This window comes from Numida meleagris, chromosome 16 (genome assembly GCF_002078875.1).
Source record: "Numida meleagris isolate 19003 breed g44 Domestic line chromosome 16, NumMel1.0, whole genome shotgun sequence".
In the NCBI taxonomy this organism is placed as follows: domain Eukaryota; kingdom Metazoa; phylum Chordata; class Aves; order Galliformes; family Numididae; genus Numida; species Numida meleagris.
The window spans coordinates 6321404-6344676 of record NC_034424.1 but is presented as its reverse complement, the minus strand read 5'-3'; the positions used below and the strand labels follow the sequence as shown (position 1 = coordinate 6344676).

At 45.3% G+C, this 23273-nt stretch overlaps 1 protein-coding gene across 8 annotated transcripts in view; it reads right to left on the bottom strand.

Moving 5' to 3' along the window:
- The window catches only part of CFAP77 (cilia and flagella associated protein 77), a 53041-nt gene that overhangs the window by 28773 nt on the left and 995 nt on the right, over positions 1-23273 (bottom strand). The window lies entirely within an intron of this gene.

Below are 23273 nucleotides of genomic sequence, written 5' to 3'. Positions count from 1 at the left end.
TTTTGTTAGACCTGAAGAGCCCTTGCGGTGAGGATCGAAGAGTTTGTGTCCTCATAGAGCAGCAAAATAGAGGCTGATCAGGCTCGACGTGCAGAGGAAACCAGTTGCACTTTTGCCCATCCATTGGTTGGTGCCAAAGACCAAGTGATGGTAATAGAGATGCAAATATGTCATGGAGGACAAGGATATTGCAGGGCTATCGTGAGTGTGTGTACAGGTTGGCCACATTGCTTTCCTTTTACTGCCTAGAAACTGTTAGGGAGGAAGATCTCCTGTAACCTTCCAGATTTTGGATTGGGATGAACCTCTTTTTCACTTTCTAAATACTATGTGCCCACATCCAGCCCTGTTGACTTGGGAAGAACTGGAGCTGTAACCAAGAGCACGTCGCTAGAAAAATTAGCTGAAAGGCTCTAAGCAGAGAAAATTGAGTCAGTTACATGTCCTGAGCTTCAGCTCTGCAGTTCTCCTGGGATTAGCAGGGTTGTATGGATGTAAATGATGAGACAATTTGACCCCCGCTCTTGAAGTATATTAAATACAATGAAGATCCAAATTGTGCTGTCAGTTAGACAGAACTCCTATTAAGCACAGAGGGGCTTGTGCTACTGCAAAAATCTGCCCAAGTCATTTGCTCTGTCCTACAGCAAAATGTATTCAACATGCTGAAATTAAACCGCAAAACCTAGTGAGCAAAATCACACCCTGCCCATTACACTTACAGCCAGTTACTGTGAAATCCTAATGTGTCAGGCTCTTTCTCTGGGAAATAAGGTAGCTAATAACTTTACTCCTGCCTAAGGCTGGACTTTGGTCAAGGCTGTCAAGGCTTCTATGATTTTCATGTGTTTTTGAAAAAATACCCATGATTTTGACACGCTGGGACTTGTGTGAGCAAGCAGGGAGCTGTAATAGCTGAACTTCCCCGAGAGCTGTAGTGCTCAACCTTGGGCTCTCTGCAAGATGAACACCAAAGCGGCCCGAGCCCACGAGTGCCTCAATGTCTTCAGCTCCAGATGAAGTCAATGGCAGTCAAGTGTGATTGACTGCTGGTAGGATCCTGCCCTGAAGTTTTCTCTTGTGGCAGCAAAAGCAGCAGTGACACCAAAGGCAAGACCAGCAAACTGGTGAGAGCCTGAGTCCCCCCAAGGAGTTGTCTTGAGATTTTTCCTGCCCTGACTTCCTAATTTTCTGCATTTATGACAATTGTGAAACTAGGCTGAAGCAGCACTGGGAACTTGCTGCTGATGGTTAAAGAGCTATCATCGCCCATGGGCTAGTTGCTAATGGTACCAGAAATATGGCAAAAGATATTCGGCTTACAAATTAATGCTCTACTTTGATACATGTACTTCTACAAAATTCCCTTTAATCCTGTATCTGAGTCCCTCACCTCTTTCCCCACCAAATCTTCTACATACAGCCTCAGTCCTGTCCTCCTCTGACAGCTCGGAATGTGAGGGGTCAGATGTGGCTCAGGTGATGCACACAAGCAGCCCAATTGCTTTCAAAGGGGCTGCTCTTGTGAGGGAAGAAAGAGTTGGCTCTAAAACCCGACTTCATAATTGCATCGTATTTGATGAATCAGACGTTTTACGTGCTTAAGAATTCTCTGTGTTCCCTTCGTACTCAGCCATTGCAGAAGGATCCTGCTCGGCTGGAGTTCTGACCCATATTTTCCCAGCTGCAGTCCAAATTGGGTTGCTAAAAGGTAAAGGAAAAAATCTGTCTCATCACATCTCTCCCAACCCCTGTTCAGCTGCTGTGGTATTTTCCTTCATTATGCTGCTGCCTCAGACTGTAAACCTCTCTAATTTCCTACATCGCAGCTATTTATTTAAATGCTAACTCGCATTATGAAGTGATAATCCACAAGCGCAGGAGATAATTTATGAAGCATTTAAATTAAGAGGAGCAGCTAATTGGGAGCATGTGTCTTATAAGCCTTGCTAACACCAGAAAACTACAAATTAGGGAGAAAATGGAAGATATTTTTATCTTGCTTTTTTCTTTTGTAATGCACTGAGGAAAAATATTACCATACATCACACAACACTGCTGCTCACAGAAGTCCTCTCTTCTTTTCTCTTGTTTCCTTTCGTAGCCAGTGTAACACACAATGCTCTCGTTATTACAAATTCCTCATTATAACACAAAATAATCTTTGCTCTCAGAGAAGGTGCAACAAGGTGGGGTTTTCTGTCTCCAAATGAAGTGGAATAAATTTTCCAGGAAAGGTCCCCTTCTCAGCTACACGTGTTAATTTAAAAGAGCAAAGGCTCCCTTGTTATATAGGGATGTTAAAACACATTTAATTTAGGACTGCATCACGCTGTAAGAGGTTTATAGGCTTTTGTTGAAATGAGAATGAAGAGAAACGGCTGTGAATCGGGGAAAAGCCAGTGTGTGATGGCCACAGGGCTGGAGAGAATGTATTTGGGATGCTCTGTGCGGATTTTGGTGCCAAAGTCACAAGCTTGGATTTCATCATAGCTTAGCGTTTGAGTCAGAAAGACACTTATTAACCTGGATGCAAACACTGATACCCCCACAATGTGTGATTCCCAGGGTTTCAGCTGTGTGATGGAGATGGCTTGGGAAATGCTGCTGGGATGGGTGATGTAAGAGCAGCTGGGAGGAAGGGGAAGGCAGCAGCTATCCCCACCTGGAGGCTCACAGCCATGCACCGGAGTCCCTGGTTTTGCTCTTTGGCTGCTGCCTCAAGGGGTGAGTTGCAAGACCTTGTTTGCAATAGGAAGTGGCCTCTTCCTGAAAGTGTAATGCCACTTCGGCTGCTTTTTGGGTTGGTGGTGCATGGATCTGCAGAATGTCTGGGATGTTCTGCCAGGGGGGAGAGGGTTTGTCAGTGCTCCCCCAGGAGCATCCCAGGCACCCAGATGGTTGTGTTAAGCAGTCAGGAGAGAACTTGAGGTATTTAGAAAGCTGACAGTAAGGACTGCCTTAATATACCCTTCTTTTCCACTTTTTAGCTACAACTTAAGAGTAGTTTCTAGCACAGTTGTGTGAGATGTTTAGTTAGGATCCTCCTTTACTAGGCAACCGGTTCTGGTGGGTCCCTAGAGTGGTTACTTGAGACAGATTTGCTGTTAGAGTACAACATGGTGCACGCCTCCTGCCTCGCAGGGTGCTGCGAGCCGCGGGGAGGGCTGCATGAAAGGATGCTCTGGAAGCATGTGGGAATTCAACCTCACACGTGTGCTCTGTGTTTGTAGAAAATACCCTGCCTTGGTATTTGCATTTGTGTTTCTGCACTTACAAATCTCCCTTTACATATATCCTGTCAAAAGCAGTCAGCAAACAGGCTCTGGCATTATTGGAGCTGCTCCTCGATTTGAAGGAAACCATAAATCTGAAACTTCAATCATATCTTTATGATCATTCAGCAAACAGAGATGGAGGATTTATTCAACATGGGATAGCAAAGGGGAAACTGCAGGGGGTTATTGCAGGAGATATTGGTTTAGCTAAGGCAGAACTGCTCCCTCGGGCCTCTCTATGGACGAGCCAATGAACAATGGCACCAATGACAATAACAAGGCAATTATGGGGAAGAGGGTGAGGAGGGGGTAATGCTTTGTTAAAGATATAGGTAAGATTCCAGCATGGTGTCTCTTTTGTGTGCTTTCAAAACTAAAGGATGGTGTGTCTGCCTGGGGTGGTCTTATTAGGAGATGCTGATCCTAAAAACACAGCAAGTGCTTAAAATTGCTTCTAGCCTGTGTGTGATTGTGCTGCTCTTAGGAGTTTATGAAGATTTCCTCCCTCATCAAATAAGGTTGGCAATAGGGTTCCCTAATCCATCCTGCACCCCACAGCAGGAGGTAAGTACCTAAACCTCTGCTGGCAGAGGTTTGTCTCTCTGGCCACAGCTAATGTTGGGCTTCCTGTATTTAGGACAGACTCTTGTTCCTGGGTATGGGCTCAGGGCACTTCCCTTTGCTGGGGGATGCTCAGACTTTTACCCCAGGCTGGTTATGCTGTTGTGCCACAAATGCTACAGCAGTCCTTCGACCTGCTTGACCTGCACAGGCTGTTTTGAGGTTGCTCAGTGATGTGGCACCCAGCCTTGCACTGCTCTCAGCTTCACATTTTAGAATACTTTCTCAGTAGGTGTTGCCTGTGCCCATTCCCGCAGGGGTCAGACTGGGGCAGCACCAGCAGGGATCCCCCCGCAGCACCACTGCCCTAATGCGCAGCGATGCTGGGGTCTGCAATGGGCACAGGCAACAAAGTTGTCTGAGTGCAAGATGGGAACACAGGGTGCAAATGCTCAAGGGAGAGCTGGATCCTTCTGCTGCCTCCAACAGATGAGGCTGGCATGAAATCCGCACCTTTCCAGGGTGCGTTAGAGACAAATGCCTCTTCTTAAAAAGATGCAGTGGTGCAAAAGCGGGAACGGAGTGATCCATCCCCACCTGTCCTGCCTCCCCTCCCCTTCCTCTGGCAATTTGTCCTCCCCCTCTTCCCTTGCGAGCCCCCAAGCAGTTTGTTTTTGCCTGCAGAAGGAAGCCTGAAATATTGCATGGGGGGTACAGGCAGCAGTCCCCGCGGCCCTGCCCCTGATGGCATGAATGCAGACATAAAATAACCCAGCGCCATCAGTAACCTGTCGCCAAAGCCCCACTACGAGGTGAGAGTTTTCCTCCCTGCCGTGGCTGTTAGCTGCAATGTATTTCTCCCTGCACTAAGCACCGTCTTTCCCAGGGCTGCATTACAATGATTTATAAACCCCATTTCTGTAGAAAACTAATAGATCAAAGTGAGGAGAAGGAAAAGGAGACATGAGCAGCTGGAAGATATTGAGGCATGAAACAAAAACAGAAATGAAAAACTAGTTTGTGGCACTAGTGAGTTGTTCTGTGCTGCACTTCTATTATTGAAAAATAATAGGGGGAATCTGTATTTTAATCCATTTTTTAAGAGCCATTTGAGTAATCTGAAAAGTTCATCCTAGAGCCACCTTAGCTTGCTTTTGTATATTTGTGCATCTCTTGCAGAACTAAACATTTTTTTTTTTTTGCTGTTTAGCCCTTCCATGCACATTCCCATGTTATTTTTAGACTTTCCACGGTTTGAGCAGTCTCTGGATTTTCTAAGAGGTCAACAGAAAGCACTGCACGGGGAACAGGCGCTTGGCCAGACCTCGGCCTGGGACGCATTTGCTCCTGAGCTGGCTTCTACAAAGGGACAAAGCTCTGCCTTGGCTTTGGTTTCCTCTGCTGCACGGTGGGGATAAACAGATGAGATTTCTGGTGTAATTCTCAGCTTCAGTCAACTTATATCCTGACTGAATTGAGCCAGGAGTACAGACCGATGCTCATCTTCGTTTTACAATGATTAATGCATTAGTGTTTGTAAGAGCTTTGGAGATAGGAAGCTAATTGGGCTTTTGCGTGTGTTCTGCTTGTCTGGTTCAGCCACCAGACATCCCTGACTTCAAACATAGTCAACAATGAGGAATTATTATGAAAACAATCGTAATCCTTGGTACTTGGGCAGCACTTACATATTCAGAGTGCTGCACAAACCTTAAATCTACAATCTTGGTGCATAGCATGAATGTAAGTGCAATTGTTATGTACAGTAGGTGAAATGCACTGAATAGGACAAACAGATTTGGAGGAAAACAGATGTGTGGTGGGACTGCAGGGGCTTTTATAAAGATTTTACAGAGCTGTGAGATGGAAGCTGCTGAACTGCCCCTAGGTATGTTCAAAACTTGTCCGAGGTTTGCAGGTTTCCATTCCAAGTATTTTCTCTGTATTCTTCTGGTTTGGTTTTTTTTTTTTTTTTCTTAAGTTTTCACCCTCCCTGGCAAATTTCTGTTGCCGGTGAATGCTGCAGGGCCATGTTAACTTCAGGCTGGCTGTTTTACCTTGGTTCCTGGTTTCTGTTGCATCCTTTGGTGTTGGTAAGGCAGCGCTCCTGGGGGAAAGCAGGTGCAGGGATATGTTCACAGACATCTATAATTGATACTTCTTGCAGATGACATAGGAAGCAAGCACGTACTAAATGTGCTGGTGTGACTGCTCTGCACGAGGAAATGGTGCACTTTGTCGCACACAGGAGCAGTGTAGGCAACGAAGCTACCAATAGGTGAGCTACACACTGCCATTGGCAGGAGCAACACCTACCCATTAAATCAGCATGAGATGACCAACATCCTCACAGCTGAGCCTGACTTGAGGCTAATAAGGCTCTGATCATTAAGAGATGAGTGAGTTAGAAAGAAAATACTGCTCTTTGCTCACAACCTGAGTGAACCAGAGGTCATCTGAAGACATTCCCTCCCTTCCTTTTGGTGTTGGCCTTGTGGCTGGTGCCTGGCACGGTGGTGCACCAGGCAGATGCAGAAGCCCTATTATTTTCACTGCATGGATCCTGCGTGCTGCTGACCACAGCCTAATGCAGCTGTCTCTTCTGTACACCTTGTGCTGGTAGCTGCAGACTGCATTCTCTGCTACAACAGGCAGAAAAAGCTGTCCGTGCTCTAACAGCTATCCAGAAACGATGACAACATCTTTCTTCTGCCTCCCTATGGCCTCACCAGTCTTTGCTCTTCTTCTGTTCCCTATCTGCAGAGAGAGAGAGCTTGCAGGATGAAAGACAGCCAGGAAGGTAGGGAGAGCTGAGCGTGGACTAAGAGCTGCCGGAGGAATATGAGAGGAGAATTTTGCCCTATAAGTTTTAATAAGGTGGTGGGTTAAGAGAAATGCAGCTAGGGAGAAAAATGGGGAATGTTCTCTCTCCAAATGGGCACTGCTTCAGTTTGTAAAAGCACCAGGGATTCCCCATGTGGCTTAATTTATTATTTTCCCACTCGTTAAATGCCAAAACAATAAAGCAAAATCTATTGTTAGCTTTAAAATGCAGATGATTTGCATATGGCTGCGATCGCCCTACTGCTGCCTTCATTTAAACTCAGTAAGCCGAGGTACCTTTAAAAATTACGACTTGTTTTACATTTAATATACTGAACTATGTTAACATAATAGTACGGGGCTGACTTCACAGCTTAATTGCTGATCATGGAGGGGGCTGGGTAGCAGCAGCGTTAGCCTGGCGGTGTGGTAGGGCCGTCCAACAGCCGAGCAAAAAGGGGCTGAGCTGCTCTCCTCCTGGCACGATGCCCTCCCAAGGGCACCAGGAAACCCGGAGCGATTTCTGTGCTGCTCGTGGTTTGCTTCCTCTGGAAGGCGTTCGGGGCAAACAGCACATAACTGCACCCGAACAAAGTCCTATTGGGAAATCAGTGGGATTTTCTTTTTTTTTCCCATTTGTTAAAATTTTGTAGAGGGGAACGAATGTCCTATTTAGTGCCAGAGCTGAGCACGTGTGTCACTTCCCAGCATGGGGTCTCCAAGGTTGCTGTAGAGAGCCTCAGTGGTTCTAGCGCTGTTATTACATTCTCTTGCATTTTTTTCCTTCCTTGTTTGACCCCTCCATGCGTCAGGCTGAATGCAGACAGCACAGGGACTGGGAAAGGGAACCAGCTCCATGAAGGTTGCTAATTCCTGCCTGAATTTGGAGACCCTGTGACAGATTTCGGTCAGTAGGGCTGGCGAGGCGTGAAGCCTGAGAGCTGCTGCGTGGGAAGGTGCACGGAGCTGTATCCTCTGCACCTTCTGGATTTGCAGCACCAGCCTCCAGGTCAGAACATGATGGCAGAGGGAGCTGCTGCAGATGGCCGACCTTCTTGTCTGCTACGTCCCAAGAAAAATTCATTAAGGACTAAATGCTGCCCCAGGGCGTGTCCAAAATAAGCAGCAGTTATGGGCTTCTCAGGAGCTGAAGAGGCATCCAAGCATTACCAGCCATTCACATCCGTGTGTCTCTGACTTCTGTGCATAGCTCCAATTTGGGAGTTCTGGACTCCTTAAAAAAATTTGCCTTTGTTCCTCAAATAAAAACCCTGTAGATTGACAGAGATGTACACCAAGTCCTAGCATTCTGATTTAAAAGAGCAAAGTTATAGGCCCCTGAAAATTGAGGTTTATAATAGAAGCACTGGCAAACCCTTAACTGCAGAGAAGCTACCAGGCGTTGCAACAATAATTGGGAAGGGAGGGAAAAAAAATCGCACTGTGTTTTTCAGTGCTTAGCTAAGAAATACAACAAGAGAGTTTATTGCTTGCAAAACACAGCTGCACTGCCTCAAATTGGATGGAAAAACGAACCCTGATAATTTATTACACCCCTAAAGTCACAAGAATGTACCCATAAATTACTTTTTTGGAGGGGGAGGGAAGTGGTACCACTGTAGTCCGTTCTGCACAACCTACTTATTAGTATCATAATTTATTATTATTATGCCCTGCTGCAAATAGAGAGGCAGATAAAACTCAAATCTATTAAAACAACCGCTCCACTTTCTCTGAGCCACTGAGGGACACCATTCCAAAGGAAATGAGATAAATTACAAAGACGAATGGATGAGTCTTGCATTGCAGCACATAGCTTGTGTATATGCAAGAGCAGGAGGATAATTCAAGGAAAAAAAAATCGTGTTAAATTTCACCATTCAGGATTCAACACAGAGGGACTAGAATAACATCAAGTGGTCAATTAAATATTTGTAAGGTATTGATCTTTTTTCTTTCAGAAGATCCTATCTGTGAACTCCAAGTACCTAAATGTGCAAGTCTGAAATAACTGCCCTGTGTCTATTCCAAATAATACTTGAGTCAACATGTACTTTAAAATACTTTTCATCCAGTTTTTTTGAGGAAGTGGATACTATACTGAGAAGTCTGCAAATGGTGTTACTGGAATATAGATATCTTTGTGGTAATGATTAATTGCAAGGCTGAAGGGAATTTGAGGTTGGTGGGAGATGCTGCTTTGTGATCCCAGAAGGGGAAAGTGGCGGAACCAAAGATGCAGTTATAAAGTTCTCCACGTGCTTCAGACAATGGGTTTTGGAGAAGCCAATAGGAATTTTGAGTTATTTTTCCTTCTCTTCATTTCCTAGGGGGGTATTTTGCTGGACCAGCAGTTCTTACGGCATGTTCCTCTTCCTTGCTACATGGGTGGATTAGCAGAAATGATCATTGTACTGGGAGGTTATTGCTCATTGCTCTCTTCAGAACAGGGCTCAGATGCCTGTTAGGCTCTAACAAAGATGTTTGGTGCTTTTGGCCACAGTCACCAGGGTGTACCAGACCCCTGATTCTGGATGAAGGGAGGCTGCTGGCTCAGAAGGGATATGGGTGTGGGAACTGCCAGCTTTAAGGAGAGACCTAGCAGTAATCTTCCTACACAGCCAATTTGTTTTTCAGTTCTGTCTTTAGAAAAATACGATGATGCGTACGTGATAAAAATTCACATTGGACTTTTCTAAGTAACGTAAGAGCTGTGGATGTTCAGCTGGCTTCACTTTTATGAACGCTGGGGATCCTCAAAGCAAGAGTACAGGAGACACAAAGCCAGCAAAACCTCAATGGTCCACAACACACACAAATTTAATGAGAAGAAAAGAGTCAGCAATCATTTCATCTTCCCTGCAAAGCCTGCTGTTCTGATAAGGAAAACAACATCCAGGCCACGCAGCAAGTCACCAAGACTTTGTGCTCTTGCTAAAGAGTGGGGGAACAGAAGGGATTGATGAAGGAAGGAAATGAGGCCACCTGCTTGCTATGATACTGAAGATGTTCATCTTTGCAGACTGCTGGTGACATGCATCAGTCTATACCTCAGATTATTACTTATACATTCTTGCATGCTTGCAGCAACCGTATGTTTCTAAGTCAGAATCAGCATGTTTTTCTCTGATCAACAGCTGCTTGTCTAATGGTGGAATATGAAAGACTTGCAGAACTGAAGCTCGGAGATTCACTGGCTCTTAATGACTCTCAGCACTGACCAAAAGCCACAGGGTAATGCATGATTGGGATAGTAGATGGGTGATGTTCACCTGCCTTTTCCACATGTTTTAGGGATTCCTCTGTATCTGAATTGTGTCTGCGCTTTCCAAGATTGGGTTTGGAAGACCTGACCCCAAACTGTGCTTGGAGAAGGGACACTTGCTTGGACAGAACAACTGGGAACATGGAAAGCCTGACCTCAGAGTGCCATTTGGTGTTGCTTTGTGATGCACATTACTGTTGAAGTCGCATTTCCAAGCAACTATTGCCCTTCTCAAGAGGGAAGAGGATGATAGGAGCCTAAGTGAAGCAAGGATAATGAAATTTAAAGTATTATGACACACATATATTTAATAGTACATCACATGTAAGGAAACAAGCACATACGATCGCAGTATCACAAGATGAACACAGGTCCTACAACATTAAATTTAGTGCCTTGTTGATTGATGTTCCTTTGTTTGCAGGTTTTCTTTTTTTGTATACATTATTTCTGTAGGATAAGCATCTTAGCGGCTGGAAGAAACATACAACTTTTTTTATTTTCTAGTGTGTAATTTCTGTTTGATTCACAGCTAATAAATAGGTCATCTTGTACTTTCGAAATGCCAACATGCAGTAATTCAGTGAAATAGAGACTCTACATTAAAAAGCTGTCAACCTCAGTGCAATTTTCCTGCACCCTGTGCTCCGGAAAGATACCTTGTCATTCATGGTTCAGCTCTGTTTTCCTGAAATATCTCTTCTTCTGCATAAATAATGAATATAGTTGCATGGAAATATCTGGCACAACGCCTGTTCTTCCTCCCACTCTAAGGAGCTGTGGTGAAAGCTCTGTATTTATTGGTTGATCTTCCCCATGAATCTTCCCGAAATCACAGGTGTGGTAATAGTGGGCCCCCCTCCCACCTGCAGGCAGGTGCTCTCAGCTGTGCTAATCACATCCAGGGATTGCTGCCTTAAAAAGATCCACTGCTATTGAGCTACTTCCCCAAACGTAAAGGCTACTCGATACAGAATAATTTTAAAGGCTTATTTGCTTTCAGTCTCTTTCTATTTCTAATGTGTTACCAAAGTCTTGCATAAAAAAAGCATCGGGATGAAGCAGACCCAGTTTGGGACAACGCCTTCAAGGGATCCCACTTTCAGAGATAATGTTCAAAAGCGATACAGGCAAAAGTCTGCAGCGGTGATTCCAAAATCTGTGTACGTATAATCCACCATCACAGCAAACAGATGAAGTTCCAAGCCAAAGGTTTAATCCTGCAGGTGTTACTCACATGAATGGTTTCTCCTGACCCCGAGTTTGATAATGCGGTGTGAGGAGGGGAAATGCTGTTTCAATGAAAAAGTAGACTGACTCAAACCATGAAAAATTTGGCGGTGCCTTTTGTGTTTTGAAATCAATAGAAAGTTGAAACTGATAAGATGTCAACTCCACAAAAAAAATGGGAAAAGCAGGGTGTGCTAACCCCCTGTGAGCTGAGTTTTACAAGGGATAAAGCTACTGAATCCTCACAGTGAGGTCCAAAAGTAATTTAAATCTCTTCCCCTCTCTCTTTGCTCCCAATTTCCCCATCCCAGTTGTTGTTAGATGCATCAACTGAGAAGGAAAGTTAGAGAGTGACACTAATAAGGAGGGCTCAGACTCACTAAGAGTATTAAAAGGTTAGGTCATGGTGTGTTCTATTAAATAGAATATTAATTGAATTCTTGACATCTGAGGTGAACTGTGACATACTCATGGGATAAATATTGCATTTAACAGAGCATCATGACCTAAAGCTCTAAATACTACTGAGCATCGGTGCCAGTCCTTCACAAAAGATCTTAGCCTCAATCCTCAGGGTACGAATGCTCCCTTGGAGCTTTGGAAGATGAGCTTAAAAACAGATTTCACATTTCTTGTTTCTGTTCTCAGTTAAGTCCAAATTTGTTCTTCCATCTCACAACATTCACATACTCAGGCTCAGATGTTTGGTTATAGTTTGGTGGTATATCAAAAAATGCCCCTTTCTAAGGCCACGCGTTACAATCCTATTGGGCACGGTACAAGAGAGGTTGAAAGACAATACCTCCAACTCCACCCCCACACCATAAAGGAGATTAAAACATTAAAAAGACCAATTAAAAATAGGGAATCTCACAGCAACATTTTCATTAACCCTCCCCAGTTCTTCTTTCTGTCTCATTAGTCATCACAGGGAGAGGAAGGATCATTTTAATTAGCAGCATTGTAAAGCTTTATTTAAGGCAACTGCCCCTCCTGCTGCTCTCTGGATTACCCTGCTGGCTTATAAATACAATACCAAATCATTAACAGCCAAAAACAACACCACTGAAGGGTTTGGAAGAAAGAAGATCCACTACGGTCAATGTTTAGGGCTCTTTAACAATGTCCTTTCTCCTTATTCAGGCATAATTCAAGCGTAATATTGGGCTTTATGAAACAACTCAATATCCTCTTACAGCAAAGCCCTTTCTAGCTGAGGATACCATGTGTTCAACTTTCTTCTCCTTTGTCTTCAAGGCAGTGAAAGCACAGAGCCACATCTGACGGGATAAACATGGTAGATAGGATCACAGGTTTTCCAATGCCCTAATTTAGAATTCCTTGTTAAATTCTCAAATTAAAGGGACTGCTGCACACTAACAGCCTTGCAGGAGGGAGGTGAGGGACCAGACCGCTACCAGGGGAAGCTGGGGGAGCATTTTAGAAAGAGGCTCCTGCAAGTTTAGCTTAAAAAGAACTTTAGAACCCACATTTCATGAAAAAGAAATTGCTTTTTTCAAGCATTACTTGCTCAGTTTCATGTTTTGGCAGAAACGCATCCAGTCGGTGCGCTCTGTAAGGAAATGCTCTGCCAGTGTTTCCAGCCAGGTGGTTTCATGCCTGGGAGCGCAGACGTGAGCACACGTCCATGCAGAGGAGGAAATTTGCTTGTCCTCACAACCCTGTGACATGTCCCTCTTCTGGAGCAGGACAAAATGACTTCAGTGGCAGTGCACAGGCTTATTTTGAAACTACTTTGAGCCACTATGGTTTGATCAGGAATTAGATGCAAATGGAGATACAACTCAGGGCTGCGTTAATGGAAGAGAACAGGACAGCGTGACCCCAGATCCTAAAGACACCAGCACTGGGAATTGCTGAGCGGTGCCTTCCAGCCCCTGGCAGCTTCTTTCTTTCACAAACAAACAAATTGCTCTTCCTCTGAATCACACTGCAGCAGCTTTTTTGCATACAGCAGAGTAGTGAGGGGAACATCACACTTCTTAAAACACAACTTGCACAAAACCTCCTCCTTACCACGAAACCACAACTCAAGCTATTAGGATTCACCACCCAGATCTGTGGCCTACTTTCTCTGACCTGAATATGTAAACACAGACTCCTCAGTACAGCTGCGTGCTGCGATCCCTAATTGTTCATCACTGACCAGCAAAGGCAGCCCAGTCCTTCCCTTAGAGCAACCTATTAGATACATGTGGGAATTTAAGCGCTCTGAGTACTCCGCTGTGGAATTTTCAGCATCAGTCGTGTTGGGACCACAGTTAGTATTTGATTTTTTCAAAGCTAGAGTATCAAATACCTGAAGTTAGCTGAAAGCCTGAGATACCATTTTTTTCCTGGGTGCCAAGGCCCACCAGCCCAGAGAACATAAACTCCTACCAGTCAAATCTGAAAACACAAAGCACAGTTTGTCTCCCTCTGACAAACTTTGTGCATGGTTCAGAAGTATGTATATTCCTCAAGAAAGGCTAGGAGTACATGGCTTTACCTACATCAACTGCTGGTGAAGTAATAAAAAAGACAGCACTGATGTCTCGCTGAATGATTAATGTATTGCTACACAGTTCATTTCATGTTAAGCCAAGATCTGTACCTGTGGCAATTTGCAGGGAGAGGTGATATCTTGTCTGGAAGTCACCGCTACGTGTCAGACTCTCACGAAAGCAGTTTTGTAAATGAATTAAAAATAAGTAAAATACTTTGATTTTTCCAGTCTGGGAGCACTCAGCCCCTCTGTACCTCTGCTCACCATGAGGGGCAGGTTGCAGAGCAGGGCTGCAGGCTCTGAATGCACAGAGCAGAGCGGGGCAGGTTACAGGCAACAGTGCTGTGCCAGAGCTGCAGAACTGAGGTTTCAGGCAACAGCAGCCTCCAGAGATCACGGATGCTAAATTCACTTAAAAACAGGCAGCGACGAAAGCCTGAGTAGCAGTCATTGTAAAAGTTTATGTACAAGTTGCTTTGTTTTCTATTTATAGCCGCACTGTATTTTTCTTGTAATACATTTTTAATGATTTATAAGGCCTAGTTATTTATTCTCCAGAAGACAAATGCTTCCTCGCCCTGATCATGGCAGCAGACGAGCTCTGCACAGCGGAGCAGCGTGGGAGCTGGGCGGGCAGGGGGACATGGCGGGGCCCTATGGAACCCGGGGCACGGATGCAGTGTGCAGCTCCCCACAGAGGGGCTGCCTGCACGGAGGGCCCTTCCCAGGCCAGAGTATTTCCAAATGATTAATTATTCCATCCGCATGCAAGGGAGTCTCTTTCTGTGGTTATTTAGCTCCGCGTCTCCCAATCCCAAGCTAACCTTAGTTAAAAAAGAAAACAATCCCCAAACCTGCAGCACCATGTATCCAACCCCTTCCATCTATGCGCTGAAAAGTTAAGCAGCATGAACAACAGAGCAAACAAAAGCTGAAGACAGTACACTTTGAAATGAGAGTTTTCCGGATGGAACATAATTAATCTGCTAAACCATCACCCAAATGCTGATTGCCTCATACTGTCCCTAACCAGAGTGTTATTAAGTCTACTGTACTAAGCTGTTACATACCCAATATTCTCTTTTGACTCTTTTTTATATTTAGATTAATAACTTTGTAATCACTTCATTAGCTTATTTAGATTATGTCATTTTAGGAAATTATTGTTTAGCTCAGCCTTGTCCTTCCCATCTATCCGCGCCTTCCCAGAATTAAGTAATTTCGGTGGAAACCAATTAATTGCAACTCGACCGCTGTAATGCGGTCTGCTCTACAATGTGGCAACGTCTAATGGAGTTTTAATTTCCCCATGGTGAGTCAACATTTGCTTAAAGAGAGAAGGCTGCCAGAGCAAACCACTGCCCCAAGGCACACACAGCTCCTTCCAAGTCCGTGGGGCTGGAAAGGCATCTTGGGGCTGCTGCTGCTTTTCTGTGGCAAAAATCCACAGAGAGTCTTAGAAGAGCATCCCAGTTCCCACTGCAGGCTCGAGTGTCTTGTGGGCTTGTAGAACAAGGACATTTAGCCCGGCGGGGCTTTCAGATTGCACCTCCTAACCTTGCAGGGATGCTGGGTGTAAAATGAACTTCATCACAGTTTGAAGGTTATGCGGTCTTTCCTTAAAATGTGGTCTTCCTGAAAAAATGATCGTTTTAGTGCCCTGGGTGCTTGCTATGCCATTGCACCAGGGAGTCCCTGTCATGGAGCAGAGCCCGCTGTGGCGGGGCTGCACAGAGCCTCTTCCCCAGGGAAGCCGCTGTGCCGGTGCAACTCGCAACACACACGGGATGCAGGCAGACCACAGAGAGCCAGGAACAGAGAGAACAGGATTCACAATGATTTTTTCCATTAATTGGGCTGTTCAGAGGTTTTAGTACCACCAGAAGTTACACTGGGGATGCTCGGGGGAGGCAGAGCACACAGCTCCCCTTGAAACTCAGTGGGACCTGGCCCCTCCTCACCCAGACCATGGGCACCTCTGCCAACCTCGGCCCTCAGCCCCTGCTGCTGTTGGTTAATGACTGCTCTGCTTGGTGAACGCTGACAAACTGGAAAGTTGCTCTGCCTTTCCCAATTTCCTGACAGCTTAAAAGATTTGAAGCAAAGCTACATTGTGATGCAACCCATCTCAGCAGCATCTGATTAACAAAAAAGGAGGCCGCAGCCACCTGACAGCAGCCGGTGGTTATTTTTTATTTCTAAAACAAACAGATGGGCTCAAATATTCATGCATGTATTTATTTTTTTGTTTAAACGTCTCATTTCCAGTTTTTTTTTTTTTTTGGGGGGGGGGGGACTGTGCAGGGAAATAAAGTTTTGCAATTCTTCTTGCCATAATCAGTCTGTCCAAAAATGATATAGCTCATTCTGTTGAAAGATGGTTTCATTTTCTCCTCAAAATTGGTATGAAAAATTTGCCTTGCCAAATGAACATTGTATACTGAACTTGTCAAATCCTCTCTCCTGACACAAATAAAAGATAACATTGGGTGGCAGCATGTAAAACAGCATTGACAAGACAGCTAGGATGGAAGCAAAGAAATACACATTTTTTTTTCTCTCTCTCTTTCTAAGAAGGGTAGGGGAGAGATCCAGGTGAATGAATGCTGTTGTGTTACAACTAGAAATACATGGCCTAAAGACTTAACAAGGCATTTCGGTGCGAGTTTTAAGATGAACGTAAGCGGTTCCATTTCTGATTAGCAAAATCGTGACAAAAGTTCTCCACTTCTTCAAGGTACCCGAGCAAGCTGCCAAGTGGCTGCTTGACAGAGGTGCTGGGTTCAAAGTTCACAGCTGCACCATGCAGGCTGGGAGGGCTACTTGCAGCACTGCTGAAAATGATTCCTATTATGTTTAAGTACAAACAAGACGATGATAGCACTTTCGTTCAATCTGCAGTCACATCATGTAAGTGATTTTTTTTTTCCCATTAAAATAGCTGATTGAAGGCTGTTAGCTATTTATCGGCCCAAAATTACATTTTTCCTCTCCTAGGGGTTGCCTCTGCTAAAAATCACAGCAACTGCCTAGTTAGTAACAAGAAAAGATGACTAAAACTGCAGTTTCGGACGAGGGGGGAGGAATACAGGCATGAAACACAGATTGCACCTTCAAATCCCCAATGGCATCACGCTTCTTTGTTCTGCTAAGAAAAATTAACCTCAATCTCGGCTCAAGGTCCCCCGATTGATTATCATAGTCATTTAAATACTGTAATCTCATTTTCAGCATCAGGGAAAGGGAGCGAAAAGAAGAAAAAGAGAAAGAGGTGGGGAAGTGGGGAGAGAAGGAGAAAACAGAATAAATTATCTGACAAAAGGAAAAAGGGCCTTTCTGCTTACGGAGCCTATTTCAGATCCTTCCACTTGATTGGAAAAGTTGATGAAGTTTAAATGAAGCAGAATTAGAGGCTCAGGCCACTGAGTATTGACAGGGGCCCATGGAAGAATGTGCAATTCAATAGGCCCGATTTCTGTGGAAAACAGGGGAAAGGCCTAAATGGTATAATCTTCAATCAAATCTAACATCGACACTGACAAGGCAGGGTAATGAGATAGGCCAGATCAGGCATGTTGGTTAAAGAAATTAATCCCTCTTGCTGCACCAAGAGTTCAGCTTTGATGCCTATTGTACGGACCCCTGTCCCAGCCTATCTAAATGCTAACTAACCGCGAGTGTGATCTGGGACTGTGCTTTTCATTGCTGGGGCTAATCTGATCCCAATTTGATCTCCCTGATGGTGGAGGCAGGGCTGGCGAGCAGCCCCATGCCGCGCAGAGCAGAGGGGCAGAGCGCAGTGCTGGCCGTGGTTGGGGGGGGGGGGTTGGGGAGTGCAGGGAAACTTGCATTTCGGCATGTCTCAGCGCCTGAACGCGCCGTAATGCTCTGCAATTATTGCAGTTACAGCCGCCTCCCCACCGGCCGATCAGAGCCTCCTGGGAACCAGCAAAGGGAACGTGGGGCAGCCGTGAAGGTGATGTGAGGGGAGCAAGCGTAAAGGGACGTCGGGAAGTTACAAAGCGTGCTGCAAACAAAGGCGCTCGTCCACCTGGGCGGGCAGCCCGAACCTGCAATTAAAATCGTCTTCGTTTTCAGCCTGCTTTGCTCTTCACTCTGCTTGCTTTCTGATTTTTCGGCCTGGGCATGACACTATCACTTTTAATCAGGTTTCACTGTAAGATTTTTAGGCACAAATCTGCACGTTGACTTGCTTTGAGAAGAAAATCAAACTAAAGCTTATTTGTCCCAATAGGGAAATTTTCTTAAAGGCTGTTGTAAGAAATCCGGCAACAGGGTCTCGCTTTCGCTTGTCCATGTCCCTTCAAATAAACGCAAGTTGAAAAGTCATAATGTAATTTATTTGAAGTATAAATGGTTAGTGAAGAGAAGAACCTCTGAAATTCAGGTTCTGTCTAATCTGCACAATGCGAGCAGCCAAGCAAGAACAAAAAGCATCCTGCAAGATGACAAAGGCGTCTCAAATTCAGTAATTAAGCATAAGAGCATCTCCAAGAATGTGCACGGAAAGCAATCTGCCCTTGGGAAAGTGTGGAGAAAAACTTGCAAACCTGGAACAGAAAACGTTGGTCCCAGTGACCCCCGTTTGCTCTCTGTCCTGCTATGCAGCCCTTCAAAAGAGGAGAAATGATTTTAGCAAAGGTTTAGAAATGAAGAGCCTTCTGCCTTTCTTTTGGGTGCTCATCCAGTGCCCTCCTGTTCAGAGAGGCCCTAACTGAGCCTCCTCCAGCTTCTCCTGCGTGCTCAGGACATTTGCTTGTGCCTTTTTCAGAACAGGAGGGCTATTTATTGCTGGTGGGGTGAGGAGCTGAGGGTGCAGAGGAAATAAGGGCAGAGATGTTCCCGTGCTCCTGCAGTTTCCCTCCGGAGCACAGCTCGTAGATAAGGGCGTGTTCTCAGGTTGTTGGTTGAAATGGCACAACAGAATGAACTCTGAAGACAACTGTGAGACATGTGTGGATCTGAGCCCTGGGGATTACTACAAACCCTTCCCCTCTGTTTGACAGGGACTCAAATGTCCCTGACATTTTGCATGGTGTCCTGGATTTGAATGAGCCTGAAAAGCATCTCTTGGCTTAGCATGGGTTGGGGCCAACACCGTGAACGGGTGTTGGCTCTCTCCCAAAGTTTCTTAAACCTTCCAGACAATAAAGCCTGAGTTCCAGCTCCATCATAAAAATTTATAGCCTGACGCAGCTCTTGTTGCACTGTGAGCGCGGCAGCCTCATTTTATACGTGGACCCATTTGTGACCTTTTTTGTCACTTTATTTTTTCTTCTCATGCCTAACATTCTTTCTTCCTTTAGCTTAATCTCTGATTTTATATCACCAACAACTCAACGCAAGAAGCTGTGCAGGCGTTCTTTGCTCCGGCAGCGCTGCCGTTAGGGTCATAACGCAACAATTCGGTCTAATGGTTATTATTTTGCAGGCTGACTTCAATAATGCACTTTTAAATCAAAGGGCCTTTGAAGCTTTATTTCCATTGTATTAGACGGATAAACACAGACGATTTTCACAAACATGAAAGGCATTCACCTTGTAATGCTTCGGGGCTTATTAGTCTCACCAATTTGCATTGTTTTGTTCGCATAAAGGATCAAAATGCCCTTTTGCTTGTTCTCGCATCCCGCACACCTATCTTTGTGGCGAGCAGCTATGGATGCCCCATGCTGCTGCTGCCCCTCTGCCCGCTGACTCACTGCTGGCCGTCTGCAGCCTGAACCCTGCCTTCAGATGATAACCACCAGAAGAACCCACTATTTTCACCACTGCACAATGTTTCCTCGCCTCTCGGAAGCGCCTCCCTGATTTCAGCGGTGTCTGTGCAAAACGTGGGAGGGCGTTAAAGCTCGGAAGGAGTTTAGTTTTTAGCGTACCAAATAATTCATTTAAAATCTTAAATGAGTTCACGCTGAGAAGAGAACCCTCAGAAGTCGGAGCATTGGCAAAACAAAGCTCGGAACCAAATCTAATGATTATTTGACTAACCAGCCCTTCATTAGCTTATTTCTCTAATGAATTATTGAGCTGTACTGGGTAGACAGTTCAGAATACATTGTAGAAGCACAATGCTGGCCTCAGACTGCAAAAATATGGTAGTAAGAGTGATATAATAATAATAATAATAAGCACACAAAATGCTGCATAAACACTAATTAATCCTCAGCGCCCCTGAGCAGCAAAGCACAGGATGCTCAGCACATGTAGCGATTTGAGGTAAATAGTATCATTAACAGCAAATAAAAGAGGCCCACAGCTTGCAGTCCTTGTGGCTGCTCTTCTCTGCATTCACCTGCCGTGGACAAATTAGAATTGGTCCCCGACCAAGTTTGGAAGAGGAGCATTGAGTACAAACAGCTGAGAGCAATATTCAGAAAGGGAATGGTTCTTTAAATCAGCAAAGCTAACAGCTGAGGGGAGTTATCCAAGTGCTGGTGGAAGCTGCCCAGTGAGTGGCAGTGATGCTGTTAGCAGCGTTTCCTACCTCGGGGGCTCTCCTGGCTGCTCTTGGCCCATGTGCTGCTGCTGTGGACCCCCAGGCACTGGGACAGGGGTGTGCTATGGGGACAGAGTGGGACACCAAGACCTGCGCTTTTTTGGCACGCTTCAGGGAGAGGGAATGGTTTTGCTCGCCGTCAGTCCCACCCATCGCACAGCCACTGCGTGGTTTCTAATAGCTGTCACAGCTCTGAGCATCCAGCAATGGGTGTTATTTTTAGAGAAGCCTTCGTTTTATCAAATTCTCTTCCTGTGCAGGCGAGCAGTCCTTGCACAAAGGTGGATGCGGATGAGGAAAGGAGTGTTGCATCCTGGTTGTGCCCCGTGGAAGGGCTGGGTGAGATAGGAGCACCTGCCTCCTTGCCATGCCCATGTGGGGAGAGCTGAAGGAACCATGTGGACAGGGAGAAAAGGTCTAAAAAAAAAGAGTAAACTGAAGGTTAAAGGCTCAAAGGTTGAGCACAATGTTCAGGCAAGTCAAAGTCCCGCTACTGCCACAGTGCAGGTCTATTAATAAAAGCCTGAACTCCAGAGCACTGGGCAGCCTATCCTTTCAACACTTACTGTTGCATGAGATGCTTTCTATGCAGGCAGTTTGTATCTTGAAGTCAATATCCTTTTCCACACCCTTGTCCGTGCCTACTGATGTGCTGACAGTTGGACTTGGTGATCTTAGTGGTCATTTCCAACCTTAATGGTTCTATGATTGTGTTTGTCTCTCAGGTAAGAAGAGCTTTTTTTTTTTTTTTTTTCCTCCATCGAGTGACACAATTTGATAAAATGCTGCTGTTCATTTTCATAGCTGTCCTTTCTATGAACATCTCCAGAAAACAAGATGAGTTTGCAGTAATTCTCAGCAGTTCAGTAATGAGTCAGATGTTGAATCTCACAATGAGATTCAACAGGTTAAAGGAAAGGGCGAAATCTGGTGAGTTGTTTCTGCCTTTACCTCTTGGGGCTGAAGAGCACAGCTTGGGGAAATGAATCTTAAATGTTCTGGCATTTAGACTAGTAAAAAGAGCCTGGCAACAGTCATCATGTAAGTAACAAGGTTTTAAAGCGAATGTGGATGCTAATAGTTCTGAAAAGTTCTATTTGCTACATCTGGTTCTCTTGCAGCCTGGATGACAGGGACAGAGACCTCCTGCAGCCTTTCCCATGGGTGCCAGCCTTCCCAAGCCTCTTCAGCCTCCCTCTTCCTCCTTCTTTTTGATATTGCAAGACTCAGTTTGGGCTCTGAAGTTGTTTCACAGAGGCTGTTCCCAGACCCCACCTTCTTCATGTCCCCTGAATGCGCTTCAGCAGGTGAGAGCATGCTCTGATGTGTGGGTCTCACAGCTGTGATTTCTCATCTGCCTTCATGCAGCAGGTGTGTGTCCTGCTATGGGCTGGTGAGGCAAGGACTTTGGCAGCTCTCTGTTGAGGATGATTATGGAGTGCTGAGGGTTAAGTGTGGGGAAGTCATGTCCTGCCCAGAGCTGGATTATTTTTGTACCACAGAGTAGTTTTCAGGAAGCCTTTACTGAGCAAAGTGCTTTGCTAAGGCTTTTACTGGTAACAGCAAAGAAAGCAAAAATGCTTTGCTCAGATTTTACTGGCATCACTAGATGAAACACTTTCCTCAGTTTTATACTGCAAGAAAACATATGTTGATTAACTAAATTAATTCCTTGATTAATTAAAATACACTATATATTTCTACCAGAGAGTAATAGAGAATAATATTTTCAGGGACTGAGCACTGGTCAGAGTAAGGCTGGGGAGCAAACGTCCCATCCATCACTCCTGGGCCTTGGGATCTTCTGTATTTGCTGTCCAGTGCACCTTAATGCCAGCTGTGCATTCCGCAGTGCCCTCCCATGGCTGCCAGAAGCACCTGTCCAAGTGACAGTTGCCTCAAAGCCTTTGTCCCCTTCTTCGTGTCTTTGGTTTTCAGGTGGCACTGCTTGCAAACCTCTTCAGTGCTGGCTCCAAAGCCCGGCATCTCCAGGGCTCGCCTGGAGGGAGAAGAGAGCCAGCGCTGCAGCTGGAAGCACAGAGAGGGGACGTGGCAGAGGGCTGGTGCTGTGGGTATGCCACCATCAGCGCCATCCCATCAGCACAGGACACCCTGCACACTTTGGCATTCGGTGGGGTATGAAATGACATGGGATTGCACCCAGAAGGTGGGCAGCAGTTTGCTGTGGAGTGAAATTACTGCTGACACCAAGTGTAAAAGCATCCGTGCTGTTAGTTCACTTACATCATGCTAGAGGATTGCGTCAGGTGGCTGCAGGTCTCTTTACATCCCTACCAGCTGGCTTACTGGGGAGGAAACCTTGCAGAGAAACACCGAGCAAAGTTGTCCAGAATTCTAAAACACAAAAATTTATCACTACTTTTCCTCAAAACTTTCTCAAATCTTATTTCACCTGACCAGATAGCAGTAATCCAGGCCGAGTCCTAATAAAACATCCTATGGTTTATAAATGCTCAGAAATTCCACCACTGAGATGCTCTGCAGCAGCTGTGCCAGTTCAGAGCGGACTGCCAGGCTGAGTTGTGCCAGGGCTGAGCAAACTTCCAGACCTGAAGGAAGGAGACAGCAGTGACCTCCACGGATGGGCAGTGCGCGGTGGGATGCTGCAGTTGGGAGGGACAAATCTCACACTGTAAACATCATAACCTTCAAGACTGCATGTAATTCTACCTGCCTTGAATGCAGTGCAGGAGAAGCACCGCTCCTTACAGGATTACCCCAGTAATAGATTCTCAGACCTGGAATTTTACGGCGCTTACTGGTGGTTTGTATGTATTTCAATTTAGGGGAATGAATTGCGTGGACAAGTCAGACCAACCAACCCTGGTAATTATGCCTTAAATTACCTCAACTATCACATAATTGCAAACTCATCTGCTTTACGTATCATCTAAAAATGTATTTCTGAAAAAAGGGAGAATTAGCATGGAGGGATGGAGAAGATGCTGCCCGTGTGCTGGTGGGTTTCTCGGCTTTAAAATGCAAGCCCGGTGCCCTGCTTACACTGTCTGCCCCAGATCCTTTCCAGGGAGGTCTTTAGGTTGAAGAAAATCTTGCCACAGTTCCACT